General features: G+C 41.2%; 1 protein-coding gene across 2 annotated transcripts in view; it reads right to left on the reverse strand.

The window, feature by feature from the left end:
- ZDHHC15 (zinc finger DHHC-type palmitoyltransferase 15) overlaps nt 1-14,442 on the reverse strand; it is a 384,007-nt gene that overhangs the window by 26,075 nt on the left and 343,490 nt on the right. Inside the window, exon 12 of one of the 2 annotated variants that reach the window (XM_059679680.1) lies at nt 1,982-2,574. The exons of the other annotated variant lie outside the window; for it this stretch is intronic. The gene's annotated coding sequence lies outside the window, so the exon portion shown is untranslated. Of the gene's footprint in view, nt 1-1,981; nt 2,575-14,442 lie in introns of those variants that run through there. 2 annotated transcript variants of the gene reach the window in all.

Below are 14,442 nucleotides of genomic sequence, written 5' to 3' on the forward strand. Positions count from 1 at the left end.
TATCACATTGGGTGTGTGATATTTGCCATAAATTATCGAGGTCTTCTTGGATTAAATCTATTTTTTGTTGTAAATTGAGTAACGCTCCCCATACCTGTTGGTTTATTGTTGCTTGTGTAGCAAAGGCTTGGGCCGTGACCTCTGATAAGGAGTTTAGACTCTGCGCTGTCAATCCTTCCTGGGCTAGGAAAGTGATTCCTGTGGCCATACCTGCTATAGTGGCTATTATGGAAGAGATTATTAATATCACTAGTCCTACAGCTCTTTTTTCTATTTTCTGGAATTCCTTATGGATTATTAGTTTAGCCGGCCCATCCCAGTCGCTGACTTCTACTGGAACCCAAAGTAGCGAGGGGGTGTGCATGGCTAGAGTGTAGGCATTGTTTGGATTCCAGCAATTAGATAGTACACAAGATTGCTAGGTACAAGCAAAAGCGTTATAATTGCTTTGTAAGAAGAAGAAGGGGGGTCTCACATAGGGCCAGTAACTAAAACTATGAGTGGCATTGGGGTTGACTGCGATGTTGTTCTCCCATCTACTTGTCGGCTTTTTCCAGGTGCCGTTATACAGGCGGGCCCCTTTTAGGTAGGTGAAGGCTCTTTGATTAATACATGCATTGGACCCGCATAAATCCCACTGCCTGAATTGGGAGCGCAACCCTTGTATGGGGTTTCTTAGTGCAAATGGTGTCATTCCCTTTCTTTTTTTTTTAAAATATATTTTATTGATTTTTTACAGAGAGGAAGGGAGAGAGATAGAGAGTTAGAAACATCGATGGGAGAGAAACATTGATCAGCCGCCTCCTGCACATCTCCCACTGGGGATGTGCCCGCAGCCCAGGTACATGCCCTTGACCGGAATCGAACCTGGGACCCCTCAGTCCACAGGCCGACGCTCTATCCACTGAGCCAAACCGGTTTTGGCAGTCATTCCCTTTCTTAACCATCTCCCCCAAATTCCCAGGGCGCCCGTCTGCGCGTCGGGTTGGGAGGCACGGAGGCATTCTACCCAAGGGATGCTCATGGAAGGGAGGAGTATGGGGGGTGACTCCTCTGAGAGGAAAAGGTAAGGGCAGAGGGGTACTGTGGAGGGGCTGGTGGAGACCCTGGTCCAGCTCGATAAGGCCAAGGGAAAGGTTGCATTAAGTCCCAGCATAACCCCCTCTGTACAGAAGTGGTTATTATAGTAAAAGTCCCCGGTTTCATGAGGTGCTAGGTATATCCACCCTTGTGACGGGGCAGTCCCATTATCTAGAGTCCACTTAAGGAGGTTAGGGCTACTGATATCAGCCCATACCGTCCCATTCCATGGCGATGAGACTGGTTCCGCTCTGTCACAGGGTAAGCCCACAGAGCAGTTACACACTTGGACAGCGGGGAATTGTAGGCTGTCGGCGCTGACAGGCATGAGCACCCCTGGATGAGGTATGGCCACCCATACATGCTGTGCTCGTGCCTGAGAGTTCACTGTTATGATGGCACACATTAATAGGAATAATGTCCCTGCTGACGGATTGCCTTCTGGTGCCATGTGTGCAGCTTGGTCCTGTATATTCTTGATGTCTTCCCAGGTAATGTTGTGGGCCCGTCAGTGTCTTGGTCGCCTCCGCCGCTGGGGCTGGTTGTCTTCTATGGTCAGGTCCTCCATTTCCTCTACCGGGGGTGATGGTGATGGTGGTCTACGGCTCATCGCTGGTGGTGCAGTGTTTGATGTTACGGGCAGGAATCCATGCGGGATTTTTCTCACCTTCTGGAAAAATACAAGCAAACCCTATCCCTTGGGTTAAGAGCGGGTCGGGGCCCTTCCAAGCCCCGGTTAGTGGATCTCTCCACCGGACCAAAGGGAGAGGCGTTGGTATGTCTCTGAGACCTCCCCAATGTTTGAAAATGGGAGGAAGACTGTCGGGGGCAAAATGAAAATAATTGAGGGTTATGAGAGCCTATGATAGTTGTTGTTGAGGTGTTAATCTTTGGTCTATCTCCCCCCCCACCACTTTTTCTTTAGTAAGCTGGATTTTAAACTCTTTATTTTGTCTTTCTATTATGGCTTGCCTTTGTGGGTTGTATGGCATGCCAGTAACGTGCTTGATGTTATGTTTCGTGAGGAATTGCTGAAAAGCCTCGCTAGTGTAGCAGGGGCCGTTATCTGTTTTAATTTCCCAGGGGAAGCCTAATGTTAAAAATGCCCCGTTAAGAGTTGCTATTGCGTGGCGAGGCTTTTCACCTGTGTGAGCTTGAGCATACGTGGCCCCAGAGCAAGTGTCAATGATTACATGTACATATTTGAGCCTACCGAAGCTGGGAATATGGGTCACATCTGCTTGCCATAAGGCATTGGGTTGGAGCCCCTGGGGGTTGGCCCCTTATGGCTGGAGGGGGCCTAAAGGCAATAGGGGGCTGCAAGTTTTGCATGCCCGTATGAGATGCTTGCAGCTAGAGAGGGTTAAATGAGAAGATAGCTTGTGCAAGCTAGCTGCCTCTATCTCTGGATTGTTTTGCTCTTGTCTTCATGGCTGGGGCATTCCTGATAATTCCTCTCTGTTGCAGGAATCCACATGGTCTTGGAGTTGTTTTCTGAAAATATACAAACGTATTCTCGACCAAAGGTTAATAAAGGAAACTTTACTTGGGGTTCTATTTATTTTTGCTTAAATGAATTTCCTTTGGCTTATTTTGCCACTACGTATGTTTTTAATGGGTGTCTTGCTGTTAGCATTACAAATGAAAAAATTTTTCTAGATGTAAATTAGTTACAGGATATTTTTCCTTACATGGTATTTTTCCACTATCCCCCCTTTCTTGATTTAATTATTAGGAGACATTTTGGAAAATTTATAATGCAGTCTAGATAACTTTAAATTTTAATTTTTTGTACAAAAATATGACTGCTTTAGGTTCATTGCATGTTAAGCAATTTTTCCATGAAATGAAAATTTTGGTTAATACTTCTTGAGTCAATTTTAATTAATCTGAAAACTTGACTACTATTTTACTGTCAATTTTAATACTCTAATAATAATCTTAGTTTACACTGTAAATATTAATGGAAAGGATTATTTTGCATCCTTTGAGAAGGCCCTGAGTATTCCTGGTGTTAGGCTGGATTTAGATATAAGGTAGCCACTGTTAGCCAAGTTTCCGTTATCTGGGTACCGATTTCAGCTGGACTAAGTCTCTTTCTGTTATCTGGGTCCCGATCTGGGCTGGGTATGGGAATAACTGACTTGGGATCTCCTCGCCTGCTGGTGGGGCCCCGGCATTGATCACATATCTTGGGGAACCCAGGTTTCTTCTCCAGAGAGGGCCCAGCTCATGCCATTGGGCGAGAGACAGATTTATGGTACTAGCCACTATGAGGCTTTAACCTTAGCATGAACAGAGAGCTCAGGCAACAGCTGTGGGCAATTGGAAGAGGGACCCCCTTGGCAAAAAGGGCAAGAGAGGTCAATATAGAATGCTTTAGTGTCTTCCCAGGGGGCCTTCCACACAGTGGAAGGGATTAAATCCTTTCATGTCCTTAAATTATATTGCTGCCAAACATTTAAATAATTAGTTTGTAAGCTTGTTTGGAATAAATGTATAATATGCTGTTGTAAAATATTAAAAATTATTAATGTGCTTTTGTTATTTTAAATTATATCTTAGAATTCTACTGCTGTATTTTGGAAATATTAAACAAAATAACTGGCCTTGCCCCTTCCTAGAGGCAAAAACTCAACATATATATTCATTAACTTTTATCTGATAAAGCTCTCCATGTGATTTTAAGCATATTAAATTGGCTTTATTAAAAATCCTTTAAGAAGAGAGAATAAACTTTTTTTAAATTATAATAAATTCCTTTTAATTTCTCAAATCATTTTTTTTATTATTATTAGTTAAGGTATTACAAATGTGTCCTCATCCCCCCCATTAACCCCCAACCTCCCCCCCACACACACAAACTCATGTTCCCATCCCCCTGTTGTCCATGTCCATTGGTTTGGCTTATATACATGTATACAAGTCTTTCGGTTGATCTCTTCCCCTTACCCCACCCCCTACTTTCCTTCTGGGGAATGATAGCCTGATCGCTGTTTCTCAGTCTTTGGGTCTGTCCCTTTTCATCAGTCTATGTTGTTCTCTATAATCCACAAATGAGTGAGATCATGTGGTATTTATCTTTCTCTGACTGGCTTATTTCACTTAGTATAATGCTCTCCAGTTCCATCCATGCTGTTGCAAAAGGCAAGAGTTCCTTCTTTTTTACTGCAGCATAGTATTCCATTGTGTATATGTACCACAGTTTTCTAATCCATTCATCTGCTGATGGGCACTTAGGCTGTTTCCAAATCTTAGCTATGATGAATTGTGTGGCTATTAACATAGGGGTGCATATATCCTTTCTGATTGGCATTTCTGGTTTCTTGGGATATATTCCTAGAAGTGGGATCACTGGGTCAAATGGGAGTTCCATTTTTAGTCTTCTGAAGTAGCTCCATACTGTTCTCCACAGTGGCTGCACCAGTCTGCATTCCCACCAGCAGTGCAGAAGGGTTCCTTTTTTCTCCACATCCTCTCCAACACTTGTTGTTTGTTGATTTGTTGATGATAGCCATTCTGACAGGTGTGAGATGATAACGCATTGTCGTTTTGATTTGCATCTCTCGTATAATTAGTGACTTTGAGCAGGTTTTCATATGTCTTTCGGCCTTCTGTATGTCCTCTTTCGAAAAGTGTCTATCTAGGTCCGTTGCCCATTTTTTTTATTGGATTGTTTATCTTCCTTTTGTTAAGTTTCATGAGATCCCTGTAAATGTTGGAAATTAAACCCTTATCAGTGGTATCATTGGCAAATATGTTCTCCCATGTAGTGGGTCTTCTTGTTGTTTTGTTGATGGTTTCCTTTGCTGTGCAAAAGCTTTTTATTTTGATGTAGTCCCATTTGTTTATTTTCTCTTTAGTTTCCATTGCCCTAGGAGCATTATCAGAGAAGAAATTTCTTTGGCATATGTTTGCGATTTTGCTGCCTGTGGATTCCTCTAGTATTTTTATGGTTTCCCATCTTACGTTTAAGTCTTTTATCCATTTTGAGTTTATTTTTGTGTATGGTGTGAGTTGGTGATCTAGTTTCATCCTTTTGCATGTATCTGTCCAATTTTCCCAACACCATTTATTGAAAAGACTGTCTTGACTCCATTGTATGCTCTTGCCTCCTTTGTCGAATATTAATTGGGCATAGTGGTTTGGGTTGATTTCTGGGGTCTCTATTCTATTCCATTGATCTATATGTCTGTTCTTGTGCCAGTACCAAGCTGTTTTAAGAACAGTGGCTTTGTAATACAGTTTGATATCTGGTATTGAGATCCCACCTACTTTGTTCTTTCTCAGGATTGCTGCAGCTATTCGGGGTCTTTTTTTATTCCAGATGAATTTTTGGAACGTTCGTTCTAGATTTGTGAAAAATGCCGTTGGTAATTTAATGGGGATTGCATTGAATCTATAAATTGCTTTGGGTAGTATGGACATTTTGATGATGTTGATTCTACCAATCCATGAACACGGTATATTCTTCCATCTGTTTATGTCTTCCTCTATCTCTTTTCTCAGTGTCCTGTAGTTTTCAGCATATAAGTCTTTTACCTCCTTAGTTAAGTTTATTCCTAGGTATTTTAATTATTTTGGTGCAATGGTAAATGGGATTGCTTCTGTAGTTTCACTTTCTGTAAGTTCACTATTGGTGTAAAGAAATGCCATGGATTTCTTAGCATTAATTTTGCATCCTGCTACATTGCCGAATTCATTTATTATGTCTAATAATTTTTTGATGGAGTCTTTAGGGTTTTCTATGTATAGTATCATGTCATCTGCAAATAAGGACAGTTTTACTTCTTCGTTTCCAATCTGGATGCCTTTTATTTCTTCTTCGTGTCTGATCACAACGGCTAGTACTTCCAGTACTATGTTGAACAGGAGTGGTGAGAGGGGGCATCCTTGTCTTGTTCCTGTTTTCAGGGGGAATGCTTTTAGTTTTTGCCCATTGATTATGATGTTGGCTGTGGGTTTGTCATATATGGCTTTTATTATGTTGAGGTATGATCCCTCAATTCCTATCTTGCTGAGAGTTTTTATCAAGAAGGGGTGTTGGATTTTGTCAAATGCTTTTTCTGCATCAATTGATATGACTATGTGGGTTTTTTCTCTCAATTTGTTTATGTGATGTATCACGTTTATTGATTTGCGGATATTGTACCATCCTTGCATCCCTGGGATAAATCCTACTTGGTCATGGTGTATGATCTTTTTGATGTACTGCTGAATCCGATTTGCTAGGATTTTGTTGAGGATTTTGGCATCTATGTTCATGAGGGATATTGGCCTATAATTCTCTTTCATTGTATTGTCTTTATCTGGTTTTGGGATTAGGGTGATGTTGGCTTCATAGAATGAGCTGGGAAGTGTTCCTTCCTCTTGGATCTTTTGACATAGTCTGAGGAGGATAGGTTTTAGGTCTTCCTTGAATGTTTGGTAAAACTCCCCTGTGAAGCCATCTGGCCCTGGGCTTTTGTTTGCTGGAAGCTTTTTGATTATTGCTTCGATTTCCTCCATAGTTATTGGCCTATTGAGATTTTTAGATTCTTCCTGGTTAAGTTTTGGAAGGTTGTATTTTTCTAGGAATATGTCCATTTCCTCCAGGTTGTCTAGTGTGTTGGAGTAGAGTTGTTCATAGTATTTTCTAAGAATCCTTTGTATTTCTATGGGGTCTGTTGTTATTTCTCCTCTTTCATTTCTGATTTTGTTTATTTGGGTCCTCTCTCTTTGTTTCTTGGTGAGCCTGGCTAGAGGTGTATCAATCTTGTTTATCCTTTCAAAGAACCAGCTCTTGGTTTTGTTGATCTTTTGTATTGTTTTTTTTGGTCTCTATGTCGTTTATCTCCGCTCTGATCTTCGTTATTTCCTTCCTTCTGCTTACAGTGGGACTTTTTTGTTGCTCTCTTTCTAACTCTTCGAGTTGTAGGGTTAGGTCATTTATTCTCATTCTTTCTTGTTTCTTGCAGTAGGCTTGTAAAGCTATGAACTTCCCTCTCAAGACTGCTTTTGCTGTGTCCCATAGGTTTTGGATTGTTGTGTTTTCATTGTCATTTGTTGCCATGATGTTTTTTATTTCTTCTTTGATCTCATTGGTAACCCATTCATTGTTTAATAGCATGCTATTTAGTCTCCATGTGTTTGATTTTTTTGGATTGTTTTTGTTGTAGTTGATTTCCAGTTTTATGCCTTTGTGGTCTGAGAAGATGCTTGATATGATTTTAATTTTCTTGAATTTGAAGAGACTTTGTCTGTGACCCAATATATGGTCTATCTTTGAAGATGACAAATGTGCACCTGAGGATAATGTATATTCTGTGGCTTTGGGCTGAAATGTTCTGAAGATGTCAATTAATTCCATCTGATCTAGTGAGTCATTTAGGATTGATGTTTCTTTGCTGAGTTTCTGTTTAGAGGATTTGTCCAGTGGAGATAATGGGGTGTTAAGGTCCCCTACTATGATTGTATTGCTGTCAATCTCTCCCTTGATCTCCTCCAGAAGATTTCTTATGTATTTGGGTGCTCCTATATTGGGTGCATATATATTTACCAGAGTTATTTCTTCTTGTTGGACTGCTCCCTTTAGTATTATGAAGTGGCCTTCTTGATCTCTTTTTATGTCCTTCACTTTGAGATCTAATTTGTCAGATATAAGTATTCCTACCCCGGCTTTTTTTTCACTTCCATTGGCCTGAAAAACCTTTTTCCATCCCTTCACCATCAGTCTGTGTGCGTCTTTTTCTCTGAGGTGGGTTTCCTGTAGACAGCAGATATATGGGTCATGTTTTCTTATCCACTCATTTACCCTATGCCTTTTGACTGGGGAATTTAATCCATTTACATTTAAAGTTATTATTGATAGAAACTTGTTAGTCGCCATTATTGTTCTTTACCGCTGCATTCCTTCTTTGTTTCCTGTTTTTTCTATTTACAGCAGACCCTTTAGCATTTCGTGCATTGCTGGTTTGGTTGTAATAAACTCCCGTAGACCATTTTTGTCTGTGAAGCTCCTGATTTGACCCTCAATTTTGATTGATAGCCTCGCTGGTTATAGTATTCTTGGATTCGGACCCTTCTTTTGCATGACTTTGTATATTTCATTCCATTCCCTTCTTGCCTGATGTGTTTCTGTTGAGAAATCGGTCGCTAGTCTGATGGGGGATCCTTTGTAGGTAACTTTCTGTCTCTCTCTGGCTGCTTTTAAGATTCTTGCTTTGTCGTTGGTGTTTGCCAAGTTAATTATTATGTGCCTTGGTGTCAGTCTTTTCGGGTTCATTTTGTTTGGGACTCTGTGAGCTTCTTGGATTTGTGTGAGTTTTTTCTTCCCTATATCAGGGAAATTTTCTGTTACTATTTTTTCAAACAGGTTTTCTATTCCTTGCTGAGTTTCCTCTCCTTCTGGCACCCCTATTATTCGGATGTTGTTTTGTTTAGCATTGTCCCAGAGTTCTCTTAGGCTCTCCTCCTGCTTTTTAATTTTTTTTTCTAGAAGCTGCTCTGTTTGGGTATTTTTTTCTACCTTGTCTTCTAGCTCGCTGATGCGGTCCTCTGCTTCTTCTAGTCTACTGTTGATGCTTTCTATTGAGTTCCTTATGGCAGTGATGTCATTTTTCATTTCTTCTTGGTTTCTCTTCATTTCCTCTTGGTTCTTCTTCATTTCCTCTTGGTTCCTACACATATTGTTGAATTGGTCTTCCATTCTTTTCATCCACCTTATGGCCATTGCTCTGAATTCTTTCTCTGACAGGTTGCTTGCCTCCATTGCCTCCATTTCGTTTACTTCTTTTTCTGATGATGCCTGTTTTTCTTTCATATTTGGGTTGGTTCTTTGTTTCACCATGATTTCTCTTCTCAAGGTGTTTGGTTATGTAGTTCTCTCTCTGCTGCGCTGATTCAAAGGCACAAAATACAACACAACAAGGCACAATGTACAAGGCACCGAACCAAATACATTCACGATATTAATAATCCCAAATAAAGGTGACCTCCCGATCGAAGAGAATTAGGGGATAAAGAAGAAAAAAGAGAAAAATATTAAAGAGAAAAATAAAAAACAAAAAGGAGTGCTGAAATGAGATTGGGAAAAGGGAGAGAAGAAAAAAACAAAAAGACAAAAAAAACCAACCACAAACAAACAAACAAACAAAAAAACCAAAACAAAAAGAAAGAAACAAACAAACAAAAAGTAAGAGAATGAAATAGAGGTGGGAAAGAGGCTATTTTTATGGGGAGAAAACTCCAAGTGAACCGCAACCAATCTCAATGAACTCCAGCAGCAGATCCCTGGAGACTAATGCAAACTACAAACAACCACCAATATCAATCGAGGCAAGGGAAAACAGAAGCACAAAAATAACCAGATAAAGAAAAAGTAAGCAAAACAGAAAAATGAAAATGAAAAACAAAACAATTTCCCAAACAAGCATAAAAAACCCCCAATATACTCAAAATCAAGCAAACACTAGCAAAACGACAGAGAGAGAGAGAGAAAAAAAATTAGATAGTGAAGGAAGATAAGAGAGAGGTGTATATGGATTTAGATCAAGGGATTGGAAATTAGATATATAAGTAGGGTGAAATTTAGACAGTGGGTAGAAAGAAGGAATAGGGAAAATCCAAAGCAGGAATAGGGTAAGAGAAACAGGACAACAAAAGGGGAAAAGTGAGGAAGAGAGTTTTGGCTTCAGGGTAAATGTGAGATAGAGAGAAATGATGCTAAGGGAATGATGAAAATAGAGTGTAGAACACTAATCCCAACATAAAATAAAGAAAAATAAAAAAAATAATAATAAAAAATAAAGTGACATTTGAAAAAATGGTAAAAGGATAGCAATAATACTGGTTAAAAAATGTAGTAATTAAAAAGGTAAAATCAAGTGATGAAAAAAATAAAAAATAGAAAAAATAATAAAATAGGTTCTTAATGAAATGGTGAAAAAAGAATTTAAAAAAAATATAAAAATATTCGGAAGTGAAGGTGCTTCAGATCTTCCACTCTTCTTTTTGGCACGCCTTAGTCCTGCCAGGCATTCAGGGGAGTGTTGAACTTCCCTGCGATACACTGTCCCTCGTGCAGTAAACCACAGACCTGATTTTAAGGCAGGTTATATTTGTTTACCAGACTGCCTTTATTTGTGATCACAGAAGAGACAGTTCGTGGCTCTGCCTCTGGGTGGCAGTGTGTCTGGATTGACCTCCGAGGCTATAAGTCCTCTCTATCAGTAGGGTTTTTTTGTTTTTTGTTTTTTTCCTCTATGGTATTTGGAACTGGTTTGGGAAAGACAACTGCCCAGAGCTGGTTCCTTGCCACTGCCCGCTGTTTCCCAGGCTCCCCAAAAAGAACTTTCCCCTACAGGCTCTGCGAATGACCCCAACTGGGGAATCCCATGCACTGGGTTTAATAATCAAACACACGATCTAAGGGGAACTGTAACAAGAGCCTGATAGTTGTGCGAATTCGCAAGCCTCCACCTTCCAGGTCTCCGTGCGCCCACTCGCCCCTGGCACCAAGCAGCCAGCAGATTGGCAAAGTCCAAGGCTGCTCCTTTACATCCAGTCCAGCTATGGGCTCATTTTTCGCATTCCCTTCTGCCAGCAGCCCTGTGGGGCCCCTTCCTCACTCATGGGTCACGCTGGTCCCAAGGGCTGCGGACTCTGTGGGGCGCAGATTTCGCCCCGCACGTGCGTGAGCTCGGCCCTCCCTCCAACCCGAACTGCAAACTGCACCTTTAGGGGATATCCAACCTTTCCGTGAGAAGAAGCAGTGCTCATCTGAGTTCACGCAGTCACGCTGCTTGAGATCCCTTGTTTCCAGGTTAGTAGCTGGTCTCTGGATGCCGGCAACAACCACCCAAGATGGTGCAGCCTCCGCTGCTTAGCTGGCGCACCACAAGAGGCTTCAGCCACAGTCTCCAACCGTCCTTTTTTTCCTGGGGGTTCTCGGTCTTTCCTAGCTGCAGACAGTCTCCCAGCCGAAAATCCTCTGCCTATTCGGGCTGCATGTTACCCGTTTCAGCTGCTCACACTTATCTGCTCCAGGACAAGGCACCGGACACGTCTGTTTATACCTCCGCCATTTTCCCTCCGAGAATAAACTTTTGAAAACATTTCAGGGCCCATGAAATGTCTCACAGTCATTCCTTGGTTATAGTTTTGAAATCTAACTTGAAGGACTATTAAATATATATGTGTATATATGATCTAAAGACCATATACTTTCCATAATTATCAAGAGACACCAATCAAACCAAAACTGATTCCTGTATACAAAAATTTCTGTTGTGATTATAGAATTTATTCTCTTTTTTAATCAGACCAATGAGTAACATATTTTGAATTTCGAATTTTTCAGAGAAAGCACAAGATTTACTTAAAAATGAATTTCTATACTTTAGGCATTTAATTACCACAATTATAATTTTTCCCAATTTAATTTAACTAGAACTTTAAACTCTTAGCTGGCAAGTTAAACATTCAGCATTTCTTTAGATTAATAAGAGCAGGTGCTTCCTTCCTTATGTAATTTAAGTATAGTGTATTAGTCTAATTTAGTATTGGAAGGGTTAAAGAGAAGAAAACTGGACAGAGAAATTTGTTTTGCTTACTAGTAGCTTGCGTCCTTGAGTCCTGCATAGTTCAGATAAGTAAAAATTAAAAAAGGACTCTCTCTCCCTGCTCTCCCTGTCAACAGCCTTCTTTTTTTTTCTGCATTAACCATTTGGATATAGGGGATATTGTTGCAGATCCGGTGGCATTTGCTGCAGCTGTGGGGTTAACATTCACAGGAAAGAGTCCAGGGGTCTCTGGCCCTAAAGAGATCTTTGCTCTATATCTCTGGCTACACATGGATTGATATATCCCTGTCCATGGATTATCATCCGTGTCCCCCACGAAAGGATTACTTGGGGGCCGCTGGGCAGTTAAACTTTTTGTTCGCTCTGCGAGGGGAGCCAGGGAGTGACTACGGCAGGAAGCCTCCTGGTGAGACTCCCCAGCTTTTGCCTCGCTAGAGGTCCCTTTGGGAGGTTTTTCTATCTCAGTTTCAGCCTTCCTTGAGCTTTGAGAAACTACTTTTGGCTTGTCGAAAACAGCCCAGGGATCTGTGGGGGCAGAGGGCTCTGGAGGGGAATAGGGAGGCAGAGAGTCTTCTGTTCCCCTGCCTGCACCAACGGTGGCGGAGAGCCAGGGGTTAAATGCTATTAGAACATCCCAGAGCTTTTATAGCTCCTTTCCTGTTACTTTTACTCGCCTACTCTGCAAAAATGCATGAAGCGCGTGAGCCTGATGGGCTTGGGCTGACGGGGGAAGGTTTCCCATCGTTACAGAGGGTCACTCACCCGTCCTGGTGCATGCCGTGCCGGGGTCCCTGTTCGAGGCGCCAGATGAAACAGGGGGTCCCCCAGGGGTGAGGACGATGGAGCCCGACCCACTAGGGCGTCTGCATGCATGACTCCGGAGACCAGATTCAGAGACACAGCTCTAAGTTTATTGGGGAAGTACAGCTGTATATAAAGGGGTACACAGCCAATGCAATAGGGACACGCTTGCTATGTTATCCAATGGGCGTGAGGGTCGGGGCTAAGAGTAGGTGGCTCCTGGAGATTTGTCAGGCGGGTGTTGCCACTTCCTGGTGTGTAAAGGAAGCCTGTTCGTTGGAGTGTACTCACGGTGTTGCTTTGGCCGCAGCACTGAGATAAATCTCTTGAGCTCTGCCCACATTTCTTAAGTTAATTTTAGGGAACATTGTGGAGTGAAAGAAGATGTAGTGTCGAGGATTGAGAAAGGTAGGTTGAGATGGTTTGGACATATAAAGAGGATGAACGAAAGGAAATAGACAAAACAAGTGTGGATGGGAGAGTTGGAAGGGGTTGACCTCAACAAGCATACCTCAATCAGATTGAGGACGTTTTTAGCAAAGGCCAGCTTAGGAGTACCCTAATTCAGTTACTAGCAATGAACCTACCTATATAGTTTAAGTTTAAAATTTTTGGCTCTCAAAAGAAATTTCAATCGTTGTACTGTTGATATTTGGCTCTGTTGACTAATGAGTTTGCCGACCACTACTCTATTCTAACTTTGCTGAGAGTTTTATTTATTTATTTATGTATTTATTTATGTATGTATGTATTTATTTATTTATTTATTTTTATTGTTCTGAGAATTTCTTTTTCTTAATTTATTTTCCCTTTATTGATTAAGATATTACAAATGTGTCCTTATCCTCCCAATGTCCTCTCATCACCCCAATCCTGCCCTCACACTCAACCCCTGTTGTCCACATCCATCGCTTATGCTTATATGCATGTATACAAGTCCTTTGGTTGATCTCTCCCCCTCACCTCCACCCTCCCCTACCTTCCCTCTGAGTTTTGAGCATCTGATCCATGCTTCTCTGGCTCTACATCTGTTTTTGTTCATTGGTTTATGTTGTTCATTATAGTCCACAAGTGACTGAGAGCATGTGATATTTATCTTTCTCTGACTGCCTTATTTCACTTAGCATAATGCTCTCCACCTCCATACATGGTACTGCAAATGGTAGGAGTTCCTCCCTTTTTACAGCAGCATAGTATTCCATTGTGTAGATGTGCCAAAGTTTTTTTAATCCATTCATCTGCTGATGGGCACTTAGGCTGATTCCAAATCTTAGCTATTGTAAATTCTGCTGCTATGAACATAGAGGTGCTTATATCCTTTCTGATTGGTGTTTCTGGTTTCTTGGGATATATTCCTAGAACTGGGATCACTGGGTCAAATGGAAGTTCCATGTTTAGTTTTTTGAGGAAACTCCATACTGTTCTCCACAGTGGCTGCACCAGTTTGCATTCCCACCAGCAGTGAATGAGGGTTCCTTTTTCTCTGCATCCTCACCAGCATTTGTCATTTGTAGATTTGTTGATGTAGCCATTCTGACAGGTGTGAGATGGTACCTCATTGTCGTTTTGATTTGCATTTCTCAGATGATTAGTGACTTTGAGCATGTTTTCATAGGTCTCTCAGTTTATGTATGTCCTCTTTCAAAAAGTGTCTATTTAGGTCCGTTGCCCACTTTTTGATTGGGTCATTTATCTTCCTTTTGTTAAGTTGTATGAGTTCCCTGTAAATGTTGGAGATTAAACCTTTATCAGGGATATCATTGGCAAATATGTTCTCCCATGCAGTGGGCTTTCTTATTGTTTTGTTGATGGTTTCTTTTGCTGTGCAGAAGCTTTTTATTTCAATATAGTCCCATTTGTTTATTTCGCCTTTAGTTTCCATTGCCCTACGACAGTGATGGCAAACCTATGACACGCATGTCAGAGGTGACAATCGAACTCATTTTGGGTGACACGCATCGACAGAGACAAAACATTGCATAATTCAAATATTTGTCTC

The sequence above is a fragment of the Myotis daubentonii genome, chromosome X, assembly GCF_963259705.1.
Source record: "Myotis daubentonii chromosome X, mMyoDau2.1, whole genome shotgun sequence".
Classification (NCBI taxonomy): Eukaryota; Metazoa; Chordata; class Mammalia; order Chiroptera; family Vespertilionidae; genus Myotis; species Myotis daubentonii.